This window comes from Trichosurus vulpecula, chromosome 3 (genome assembly GCF_011100635.1).
Source record: "Trichosurus vulpecula isolate mTriVul1 chromosome 3, mTriVul1.pri, whole genome shotgun sequence".
In the NCBI taxonomy this organism is placed as follows: domain Eukaryota; kingdom Metazoa; phylum Chordata; class Mammalia; order Diprotodontia; family Phalangeridae; genus Trichosurus; species Trichosurus vulpecula.
The window spans coordinates 87,087,474-87,099,716 of NC_050575.1; the positions used below are offsets into that span (position 1 = coordinate 87,087,474).

General features: G+C 39.5%; 1 pseudogene; it reads right to left on the reverse strand.

The window, feature by feature from the left end:
* Positions 1-1,001: 1,001 nt before the first annotated feature.
* Positions 1,002-1,654, reverse strand: LOC118844792 (annotated as a pseudogene).
* Between the last annotated feature and the right edge of the window lie 10,589 nt (positions 1,655-12,243).

A 12,243-nucleotide genomic window follows, 5' to 3' on the forward strand; every position in this document is an offset into this window, starting at 1 on the left:
ATAAGCCATAAGTTTTATTGCAACGTAGCCAATTTTGTGGGGGTGGGGAGTTTGCTCTCAAAAACAATGTTCCATTTAAGGCTCTTTTCGTACAGAAATTGCCATTATAACTACATTATTCAGAATATCTTTAGTGCTGCAAGACTCACATGGTAAACACTTAACTCCTACTCCTACTCTGTAGCGTACATTCAATGGAAAAAAAAAGGTGTTAACAACTACTTCTTTCGGGAAGATATGTAAATTACAGGAACGAACACTGAGGCACCACAATAATTTGATGACAGTTATGACAACTTTATTGGCATTCCTTTTTGAAGGGGACAACCTAATTAGATAAAAGTGATTTCAATGCATAGTCACACATATAAATATATGTATGTGTACATATATGCATATACATATGTGTGTATATATGTATATATGCACATAGTATATACATACATATACACATATACTTTTGTATATATACTGCCATGACACAATGCCATGTATGTGTATATGTGTATATGTGTACACACATACATGTACGCATAATTATATATAGATACACATGCATACATACTGCCGTGACACAATGAGCATGTTAAAGGCAGGTTAGGTGTACAAATCACAAGAGCTTCAGGAACTGCAGTGGAGTGCAGCTCTAAGGAATACTGAATGAAGTTTAGCATCTGACCAGTGGATCATACTTTCAAGGCATTCAGTTAGCTAATCCTTTGCGGTTTTCTAAGCTATGCATATTGACTATCATATTCATCTTAGTTCTGCAAGGGATGCATATGATACCATCTGTTTTGGCTAAAATGTGATGTGAAGGCATTCCTTTGGTTCTACATTTAACTCCAGGATGAAACAGTCTAATGGCAATCACTGGTAGGCTGCTGAAATTACTGGTATCTCCTTTACGTTTTCTGGAAAGGTATGGTAAGGGCCCAAAACCTAACACTATTCCACCTGCAGACATGGAAGCTACTTCCAGATGGCACATCACTGTCATTTTATAAAGCTCTTCCTTCAAGTGAAATGATTAAATTTCCTCCCAATTTCTCTCCAAGCATTGAATGATCTTTAATATCATCCAAGCCCTTTACTTGCTACTTGTGTTTAATATAGGTAAATTTCTTTTTAATGGCATCTTTAGAACTAGCATAAATTATCTTGCTTTTTAAAGGTATACATTCAGGAGCCCAAAATATAAAAACTAGATCTCTTTCTTAGACTTTTTTTGTCTCATATGTGGCATCATACAAAGTATATTGGCAATCATTCAGAGGTAGCAACTTCACAAAAGATGTGTAGGGTTCCTCTGCAGTATCATCAACATCACCCACCAAGATCTGCTTTTCTTCTTCTACACTTATTTGTTTTTTGTCATCACTTGAACAGAAGAGAACTTACTTTCTTTCTTTTTTCTTTCTTTCTTTCTCCCTCCCTTCCTTCCTTCCTTTCTCTCTCTTCCTTTCTACCTTCCTTCCTTTCTTCCTTCCTTTCTTCCTTGCTTCCTTCCTTTCTCTTTTTTTTTCTTTCTTTCTTTCTCTCTTTCCTTCCTTCTTTCCTTCCTTCTTTCTTCCTCTTTTGTAGAAGATTTCCTTACTTTCATGTCATTAAAAACTTTGATTACTTTATCATTCACAATTACTCCAGAAGCCATGGTTCCTGGGATGGTTAAAGCTTTAGTGTTAGATCCTCACTCAGTGGCACTGGAGAGAGGAGGAGAGAGGAGAGAGGAGGAGGAGCAGGAGCAGGAGGAGCAGAGGGAGCAGGACCTCATTTTCTAGAAGAGAGAACAGAGTCCCAGAGAGAAGAAGTGTCTTGTCTATACTATAACTTAGTGACTGATCTGGGACTGGAATAAGTCTTCTGACTCCTGGTCCAGTCCTCCTTTCATTCTCTTATGGGAAAACAATCTCAGAAAAGTAGTGGAGCAAAAATGAATGGAGTGATAGGGATAGAAGAAGGATGAGGGAAGAAGGATTGGAGCCAACATAAGAACTAGAGAAAAAAGGAGCAGAAATCACAAAGACAACAAAGAAGCACATCGAGCATTTGAGGTTTTTGTTGCAGCTACTGTAGTTTTTGAGAAAATGGAGGCTTGACTTGCCACTACCCTAGTATAGGAGCTCAGTCCTACTCATTTCACCCCGTACAGGTCCCCACCACCACTTACCTGAACAATTATGAATTCTCTTCTGAGACTCCTATCTCCACCTTTCAATCTATAGTTCCTATATTGAAAGACGTTATTACATGTAAACCTAAACAAACAAAAAATCTTTAGGGGCTCCATATCTACCACTAAATTGAGGTAGAACTCCTTGTCCTGGTAAGTAAAATGCTCAATAATTTGGGATCAACTTAATTTTCCTTAGTTTACCCTTCTTCACGTTCTCCAGCCAAACTGGACTATTTTCTCTTTCTTCAAATACAACTGATCTCTTCGCACCTTCAAGACTTTGCTCTCATTCCCCCTTCCTGGAATGTCCTCTGTGCCTCTCTTTTCTTTTTTTTTTGACATTTAAATTTTTTTCAAATTAAATTAATTTATTTTATTCTAAACTTAAGACAATCATTGTGATGAACTTAATTTGGTAAAATTGAGATAGAAAAACAGAGAATTGCCCCTGAAATTACAGATCCCTAATGTACAACTTGCTATTCCTTTCAAATATATAACAAAGTTATGTGACTTTCTTTTTTTTTCTCTTTCTCCCTACCCCAAACTTTGAAATGGCTGCCATCTGTAATATTAATTAAGTTGGGACTTTTTTTTTTTTTTACTGTTTTAGAATACTAAATTAATTGTCTTTGATTGAGCCTTACTAGGTGCAAAGCCCCAGGCCCAAACCCCTAATTACTAGGTGCTAAGCCAATATGGGCATGAAGCCTTCAGGGTCCTAAGGGGAGTTGCTAAGACCAGAGCCAATAGTATATGCCTAAGTTCTGGTCACTCAGATGATGTTTGATGACATCTAAAGAATGTATAAAAAGAGAGAACAGAACTGTTTTGCTTGAGGCTCTCACTCCTGGAGGAGTGTTGCCATGGGACTCTGGGCAGCTGCTCTAAGAGCCTCCCAGCTCATAAACTCAGATGTTGATGGTTTCTTGGTAACTATGAAATTGTGATTTGGTCTGTTTATGTTGTGTATGTTTATAATTTGTTTGCATTTGCTCTGAAGTTCAGGTTACTGGCTTTTCCTCCTGAACTGAGTGAGTTATGTATATGTTGGATTAAAGTAAGATTGTTAACCCCTTAACATTACTTTCCTTAGTAAAGCAGATCAAAAGAAACTGTGCTGGCGGCGTTCTTGTTTTTGGGCTTGTGTTGGTCTTTCACCTCCACAGCAGGTGCTAGCTGAATTGTTGCAACACCATTAGACACAAATCTGTATGTGCTTATACAGACACATATACACATATATGCACATATATACGTATACATACATATATATGTCAGTTCTTTTTCTGGATTCAAGCAGCATCTTCCTTCACAGGATCTTTGAGGGTAATTTGGGCATTTATAATAGTAAGAATGACTTGGTTGCTCAAAGTTGTTCTTAAAGCAATACTTCTTTAATATAAAGGAGTGAAAAAATAAAAAAAACTGTGTACAATGTTCTCTTGGTTCTGCTCATTTCACTCTTCATTATTTCTTGGAGGTCTCTCCATGCTTTTCTAAAATTATTGAGCTCATCATTTCTTATAGCATTTCTTATATCCATCATGAACATATATCACAATTTGTTAGCCATTCTCCAACTGATGGGTATCCCTGCAATTTCTAGTTCTTTGCCCCCACAAAGAGAGCTGCTATAAATATTTTAAAACATATAAGTTCTTTTTCATTTTCCCTAATCATCTTGGGAAACAGACCTAATAGTGATATTGCTGGGTCAAAGGGAATAAGCAGTTTAATAACTCTTTGGGCATAATTCCAAATCTCTCTCCAAAATGATTAGATCAGCTTACAAATCCACCAACAATGAATTCAGATCCCAATTTTTCCACATCTCTTCAACATTTGTCATTTTTCCTTTCTATCATTTTAGCCAATCTGATAGGTGTTAGATGACATCTCAAGGTTGTTTTAATTTGTATTTCTCTAATCAATAATGATATAGAGAATTTTTTCATATGACTATAAGTTTTGATTGCTTCATTGGAAAATTACCTGTTCATATCCTTTGACTATCAATTGGGAATGACTCACTTTCTTATAGATTTGACAAAGTTCTCTATATATTTGAAATATGAGACCTTAATCTGAGGAACTGTCTATAAAATCCCCCCCTGCCCAGTTTTCTGCCTTCCTTCTGATCTTGGCTACATTTGTTTCATTTGTACAAAACTTTTCTAATTTAATGTAATCAAAGTGAACCATTTTACATCTCACAATACTTCCTATCTCTTGTTTGTTCATAAATTGTTCACTTATCCATAAATCTAATAGGTAATGTGTTCCATGTTCTTTTAATTTCCTTGTAATATCTCCTTTCATATCTAGGTCATGTATCTATTCTAACCTTGTCATATGATAGTATCAATAGATGCTGGAAAAGCATTTGATAAAGTACAGCACTCATTTCTACTTAAAAACAGTTGAAAGTATAGGCATAAATGGACTGTTCCTTAAATTGATAAGAAGCATTTACCTAAAACCATTAGCAAGCATTATGTGTAATGGGGATAAGCCAGGAGCCTTCCAACTATCCAGTTCATTGTTCTGCTCTTTCTCTTTTTTTAATTGATATAAGCCCTTAGAAATATGTTTTCCTCTAATTACTGCTTTTGCTATATTCCATAAGTTTCAATGTGTTGTTTCATTATTGTAATTTTCTTTAGTGAAATTACTTATTGTTTTTATTATTTGTTCTTTAATTCATATATTCTTTAAGATTAGGTTGTTTTTTCTCCAATTAGTTTTTTTCTGTTTCCCTGGTTCCTTATTAAATATAATTTTTATTGCATTGTGGTCTGTATAGGGGAAGTATTTAATATTTCTGGTTTTCTGATTCAGTATAGGGTCACTCTTTGTAAGGGTACCATATACCACTGAGAAAAAGGTGTGTTCCTTTCTATTTCCATTCAATTCTCTGCAGATATCTGTCATATCTACTTTATCTAAAATTCTATTCAATTCCCTAACTTCTTTCTTATTTATTTTTTGGTTAGATTTGTCTAGTTCTGAGAGGGGAAGATTAAAGTCTCTGCTATTATAGTACTACTATCTGTTTCCATCTGCAATCCATTTAATTTTTCTTTTAAAACTTTAGATGCTCTGGTATTTGGTGCATATAAGTTTAGTATTGATATTTCTTCATTGTCCTGGGATCTCTTCTTTCAGGTGGTGATTGGTGGATTTTTTTTCTATTTCTTCTTTCCCTTCTTGTTCTAAACCTTCAGGGCAATTTTCTTTAATTATTTCTTATAATATTGTATCAAGATTCTTTTTTTTTGATCGTAGTTTTCAGATAGTCCAATAATTCTTGTATTTTCTCTTCTTGATCTGTTCTCCAGATCAGTTGTTTTTCTTATGAGATGTTTCACATTCTCTTCTATTTTTTATTCTTTGTATTTTGTTTTATTATTTCTTGGTATCTTATAACATCTTTCACTTGCCCTTACCCAATTCTAGTTTTCAAGGAGTCATTTTCTTCTTTAAGATTCTTGATTTCTTTTTCTGGTTAGTTAACTTTCTTTTCATAATTTTCTTGGTTTTCTTGGATTATTCTTTTTTTTTATTCTAATTTTTCTTCAAACTCTCTTATGTGATTTTTAAAGTCCTTTTAAAGTTCTTCCAAGAACTCTTTTTGGGCATGTGACTATTTGACATTACTCTTTGTGGTAGGGGAGAGTTTTTTTTTTTTTGTTTCAGTATTCTCCTCTGAAAATGAACCCAGGTCTCTATCCTCGTAGTAGCTGTCTATGGTTGGGTTCTTTTTCCTTTGCTTGCTCATTTTTATTTGGTTTTAGCAGCTTGTTATTATAATTACTTCTAGTCCTGGACTGTGGGGTACAATGCCTCTGGCCTCAGGTCCTTCTTGCTGTTATTTTCCAAGCTTTGTCTAGGGTCGAAACTTGATACTCTTTCCCATTCCAAGCCATAGCCAGGGCTCCCAGTCACACTATGCTGGAAATGCTCCTGCTCCCTGAGGACCCTCTAGTGTCTATAACCTTCAGTTCTCCCCTCTGACCTGGGAGCTGAAACCAAGAACTCAGCCCTCCTGTAAGTGCCCACAGCCAGCAGCATCCCCACCCCACTGCTTCTGCACTCACTAGGCATGTGCTGGTTCCTTCTTGCCTTCAGCTGCAAGCCAGGACCATGTCCGGGCAGCACAGCTGGGCCTGGCGTTCCTTGGCAGCAGAGGGTCCTTCAATCTTCCCCTGCTCAGATGTCTGACCCCCCACACTGTGAGGTGAGAATTCCTGTGGCTGAGACTGAGGCTGAGGCTACCTCCCAACCCAGCTGCCCCCAGGGCTTGTCGTTTGTTGTTTCAGCAGAGATAGCCTGGAGGTGTTTGCACTTTTCTCAGACCAAGCCTCTGTCCTGGGGTGTTTCCTGGAGTCTTTTCTAGTTGCCCCAGGAGGACCACTGCTCTGCCCCAACTCTTATTTATTTTTGCCACTGTGTGTTCACCCCGAGGAGCTATTTTGTCTTGTTTGTGGAGGAAATCTGGAGAGCTTGGAATTTTCTGAAGTATTCCACCGTCTTCCCAGAATCCCCCAATCTGTGCCTCCCTTCCTGCTAAATTCCTAGCCAGCCTTTGAAAACCCAACTCAAATCCACCTTCTCCAGGAAATCTTACTCGGTCCTATTCAAAGAGCATCAAACAAGGTAATGGATGTTAAGCACTTTGCAAGCACTTTAACTCACGGTATAAATGCCAGTTATTATTATTAACCTCCAGTCACTAGGTCTCTGGTCTAGCGATGACATCATTCCCTGAGCTTTCTACTGCACTCCTGCTGAGTTCAACAAATGTTTATAGAACAATATAGGGGTGTGCTGGGAAATGTGTAATTACTGGGCTAGGAGGGGTTTAATCTGCATTATCAACACTTTCTTAAGTTTAAACAATCAACAAAACAAAGCAGCAATGACAGATTCTGAGGTTTAAATGCTCACACTGAAAATTTAACAATCAGCTCCTAATGGTTATTAGAACTGATTCCAGCACGCCCCAGGTTCCACTCCACCAACCTTTTTCAGTGATGATTTTCTCCAAATTTATTATGAATAAATGCGGAGTGAAGTAAACGAAAGTAGGAAAACAAGATAGATTTTTGTTATTCAGTTGTCTCTGACTCTTCATGATCTCATTAGGAGTTTTCTTGGCAAAGATACTGGAGGGGTTTGATATTTCCTTCTCCAGCTCATTTCACAGATGAGGAAACTGAGGCAAACAGGGTTAAGTGACTCGCCCAGGGTCACACAGCTAGTAAGTGTCTGAGGCTGGATTTGAACTCAGGAAGATGAGTCTTCCTGACTCTAGCTAAGCCTGGCGCTCTATCCATTTTGCCACCTACCTGCCTAGATAAATAGATAGACAAAATATTTATTAAGGCTTTGCTATGTGCCAGGCACTGAGCTAATCATAAGATTGTGTAGTTATCTGTTAGTGTCTTATACCCTCTACTGAATTTAAATTCCATAAGAACAGAGACTGTGGCTCATTTAAACTTTGACTCTCCTTTTAAATTGGAGTGGGATTGAAAGGAGTAGAAAATAAAGGTTTGTCAATTAAATAACAAAATACACTTAAAATGAACAAGTGTTATGTCTCCACTAGCTTAGAGTCCACTGCTATGCACACAGTAGGTTCATGATAAGTGAGCTTGCTTTTTGCATTTATTTGAACACCACATGTGCTGGGGGCTTCAGTTGCAGTCTATGTTATAGATTTAAGAAATCCTCAGGAAATTGATATAACATTTGGTTTATTCATGCTAATCACATGTATGTAATGAGGAATCTACACATTGACAGAGGCACCAAGATATAGTGGAAAGGACACTGGACTTTTGATTCAGTATGACCTGAGTTCTAGCTCTCCTAATTATTGCTGTGTTATCACATCCGAGTCACTTGTTCTCTCTGACTCTCAGTTTCTCATCTGTAAAATGGGAATAGTAATACTTGAACTACTTACCTGAAGGAGGTAGTTGTGAGGAAAGTAATTTGTAAACCACAGGAATAGAGACTGGACCTGAGATTTCATTGCTAGGGGTAATTGCCAAGTGAGGAGACCATCTCTACCAATGCAAGTGGGCACCTTCTCTGGAATTTATATTCTTCCCCCCCCTCCCAAGCTTCTGAACAGATTGATTTATTGAACAATGCATAGCAATTCCTCAAAAAATTGGGACCAGTAACCTTCCTCAGCTTTGGCACTGGACCCTGAAAACATGGGGAGACAGATTTTTATCCATTAAAAGTGATCAAATAAACCAGTTAATTAGGAAGAAACAATACCACATTAGGCAATCTGGTTTCTAATTGGAGGAAAGATTAGGGACTTTCCAAGTTGGAGAAAATCTTATTGCATTGTTTGAACCTAGCCCTGTGTGACTGGGAATCTGGACCATCTCTACCTGCTGCTTAGAGACTCTTAACTAAGGACCTGGGTTATGCTGACCAGAAGCCCAGTCAGAATCAAAGATTGATGCTTGGAATGTATATTCCCAGAGAGTTGACTTAGGGCATTGAGAAATCAAGTGACTTCCCAGGCTCACACAGTCAGTATCTGTCAGAGGCAGGACTTGAACCCAAGTCTACTTGACTTTGAGGGCAGCTAGATGTTCATTAATGTTACCAGGCTGCCTCTTGCTATACCCCTATGCCTCTCTTTGTATGCTATAAAACACTACGTATATACACACAGCCACATATATATATTTGAACTATTATTATAGTAGTTAGAATCCACATCCAATAATTACAATAGATTATAGGAGTGGGGATTGAATGAATGGACCAGAAGATTTTTTTGTGTGTCTTTCATGGACAGATTCTAGGAGTAGTCAAACCTTGTACTCAGTGGGTTTAAATGAAGGGAGATAAGCTGTATAACAGATAAGAGAAACGATTCTCTTGGTATATGGTGATAAAGGGGAAGTAAATCCAAAAGCAAGTCTACTATATTGCTTTGGAAGGTTTGGTCTGGGGTGTGATCAGATTAAGGTGGAGCCAACCGGCAGAGAATTTTGTAAGCAATAGATCAGAAGTTTGTGCTGTTTGAGCATAGGTCATATGGCCGAAGTAATGAGCATGGAAGGTGACTTTAGGTATAGTATGCTGAATGTTTTGGAATAAATGGAGCATGGAGGTGGAAGCACCACTGAGAAAGTTGCAACAATCCTGGAGAGAGATAATTAGTGTAACATATTCCAGCATAGGACAGGTGGACAGGATACTGAGGGCAGGGGAAGCAATTGTAATTCTTGGTGGAGAGCAAGGAGAGGGAGAGAGAGACAGAGATAGAGACCAAGAAATACAGACCAAGACAGAGAGACAGAGACAGCATTTATTAAGTACTTGCTATATGTCAGGCACCATGCTAAATTTTGGCAGGCAAAAATACAAGTATAATATTTGGAGATAAAAATACAAGTAAACAAGACAGCATCTGTCTTCAAAGAGTTTACATTCTAATGGGGGAAGACAATACACGAAAAGGAATTGCAAAGGCTTGGTGGTAGTACCCACGGTGATAGGGCACAGTGAGGAAGTCCAGAGTAGAAAGGATGGTTCCTCAAAATAGAGGTCTGAATTCACCACTGGCAGAGGCTCAGCTATATCCCTGATTCTCACATAGGTTAAGAAGTTTTAAGGGCCTCTAGTGAAAAACCATTTGGAAAAATGTTTCTTGTTTATACCCTTATGGGTTTATCTTCACTCTCCTTTCCACTTCTCCCTCTGCAGGGAGTAAAAACAACTACCCATAGGATCATTAACTTGAGAGCAAAGAAGGGACCTTAGAAATGAATGCTTTTCAGGGGTGGAGGAAGAAAACAAACTGAGGCATGCTTAGCTGGTGGTCTGGAGAACAGAGGTAGGTGTGTGATTATGGGCAAGTCACAAGCTGTCAGCATCTCAGGCCAATTATCTCAATCTGCAAATATCTGCTTTAGTGAAGGGAGTGCTTCATACCAGAAATGACTTATATTGACTAAATCAGTAGTCGTCCTCCCTGTCCCCCATATAGACATCACCATTGCCACCAAAAAAGTGGTGTAGAGGAAAGAGCCCTCTGCGGGGGTCAGAAGGAATCGGGGTCAGATCTCATGTGACCCAGTGCCTTGGAAAGAGTGCTGGGTTTGGACCTGGGGGACCTGAGTTGAAATTCAGACTCTGGCCCTTATTTGTTCCATGATCTTAGGCAATTGACTTCGCCTCTCTAGTCCTTGGTTTCCTTGTCTATGAAATGAGGGGGTCTGCTACGATGCCCTCAAAGGTCCTTTCCAACTCTACATCTATGGTCTTATGATGATTTCTAAGGCCTCCTAGAGACTGGGCTGCTATTCATAGACAGTTTGGAATCTTTAGCTATTTAATCTATATGATAGCTCTTTATTTTGCATATAGGCATACCAGGGAAGAGTACAGAGGCCAGGTGAAAACTTTGCTCTAGATTCTAAGCTCTGAGTGTGTGTTTTGCCCATGAGGTAATGCCACCTCTCGGTTAGGGCGGGGGCTAGAGGGAGCTATATTGGCTGTGCGCAATTTCTGAAGGACTCCAGACTGTGTAATCTGGTTCCTGCCAGCCAAAAGCCATCCATCATCTCCTGCTCTGACCTTGGAGCACGGCCTGTTCCAGGCAGGGCTGGCAATTAGCATGTAGGGTAATGAAGACAGGCAAGTATCTAAGGGGCTTTTCATTAGCAGATCAAAGGATAGAGTGGCATGCTGGACACAAAATGGGCACAACCGATACTCAACCTGCCAGGAAATAGAACCACAAGTGTGTGTTCGCACTTTTAAATAAGTGTTCACGGCAATCGTATATGGTACTTGTCTTCATTCCTGCCCTGAAATGCCGTGATCACCACTGGCAGGGGCCAAACTGTGTCCCTGATTCTCACATAGGTCAAGAGGTTTTGAGGGGCTTTAGTGACAAACAATTTGGAAAATGTGCCTTGTTTATACCCCTATGGTATACCCTTGTCTTCACTCTCCTGTCCACTTTTCCCTCTGCAGGGAGTAAAAACAACTATCCACAAGATCGTTAACTCTAGAGCAAAGAAGGGACCTTAGAAATGATTTTGTCCACTCCCTCACCCCACATTGTGGATGAAAAAATTGAGGCCCGGAGAAATTAAATGACTTGCCCAGAGCCACTGAGATGGAGAGAGGAGACCTGGGATTCAGCCCTAGGTTCTCTGACCCCAGATTCAATGCCCCTTCCACTAGGCCACACTGCCCCTGATTGCTTGGTCAGCTGATACCCCCAACCAGACAAAATTTCTTTCTGGGATATTGGATATTCTGTGTATTGAGTATCAATATCTCTTTTTAGGAATTTTTCCTTACATCAAGCCTAAATGTGCCCCTGCAGTTCTCACCATTTACTCCTCATTCTGCTCTCTGGGACTAAACTGAACAAGGCAAATTCCACTTCCATGGACAGCCTTGAAAATCTCTGTCTTCACCCCTTCTTCCCCCCTCCCCCATCTTCTCCCTCCATTACCCCTCTCACCTCCAGTTTTCCTCTCAAACAGTCAGATAGACATGTAAGAGGTCTGGCAATGGGAATTCGATCCTGAAAAGTACAGGAGGGGATTCAGCCTGGATTTTTGCTCACAAAGTTTGGCTCCTAGGCACAAGCTCCTAGCCCCACTGCTACTGAATTCTCAAGTCCCACCCCGCCCCCACCTTGAACTTGACTGCCTCAGCTTTCGCTTACCTTTCTAAGAATGATCCTTTGTATTCAAAGTCCAAACCTCCTTGAGTTACTGATTTTTCAACCTCAGGCCGGTCTCTAAGCCCAGAAGCGAGGTTCCTTCACCCAGAGCATCCCCTAGGCTGCATTCTAAGTGGGTGCATAATGTAACCAATGTATTATCGTGAGTACGCCACAAATTCCTCTTTGCACAGACTGCCACGCCAATCAAACAGAAAGGAAATCCGTAAAGAGATAGAAAGAAGAGACTCTCTGATGCCCAGATCACAGAATTGCGGGGTTGGAAGGCATCTCAGTGACCATCTAGGCTGACCTATAGCTGAGAGGAGAATCCTCTTTACGA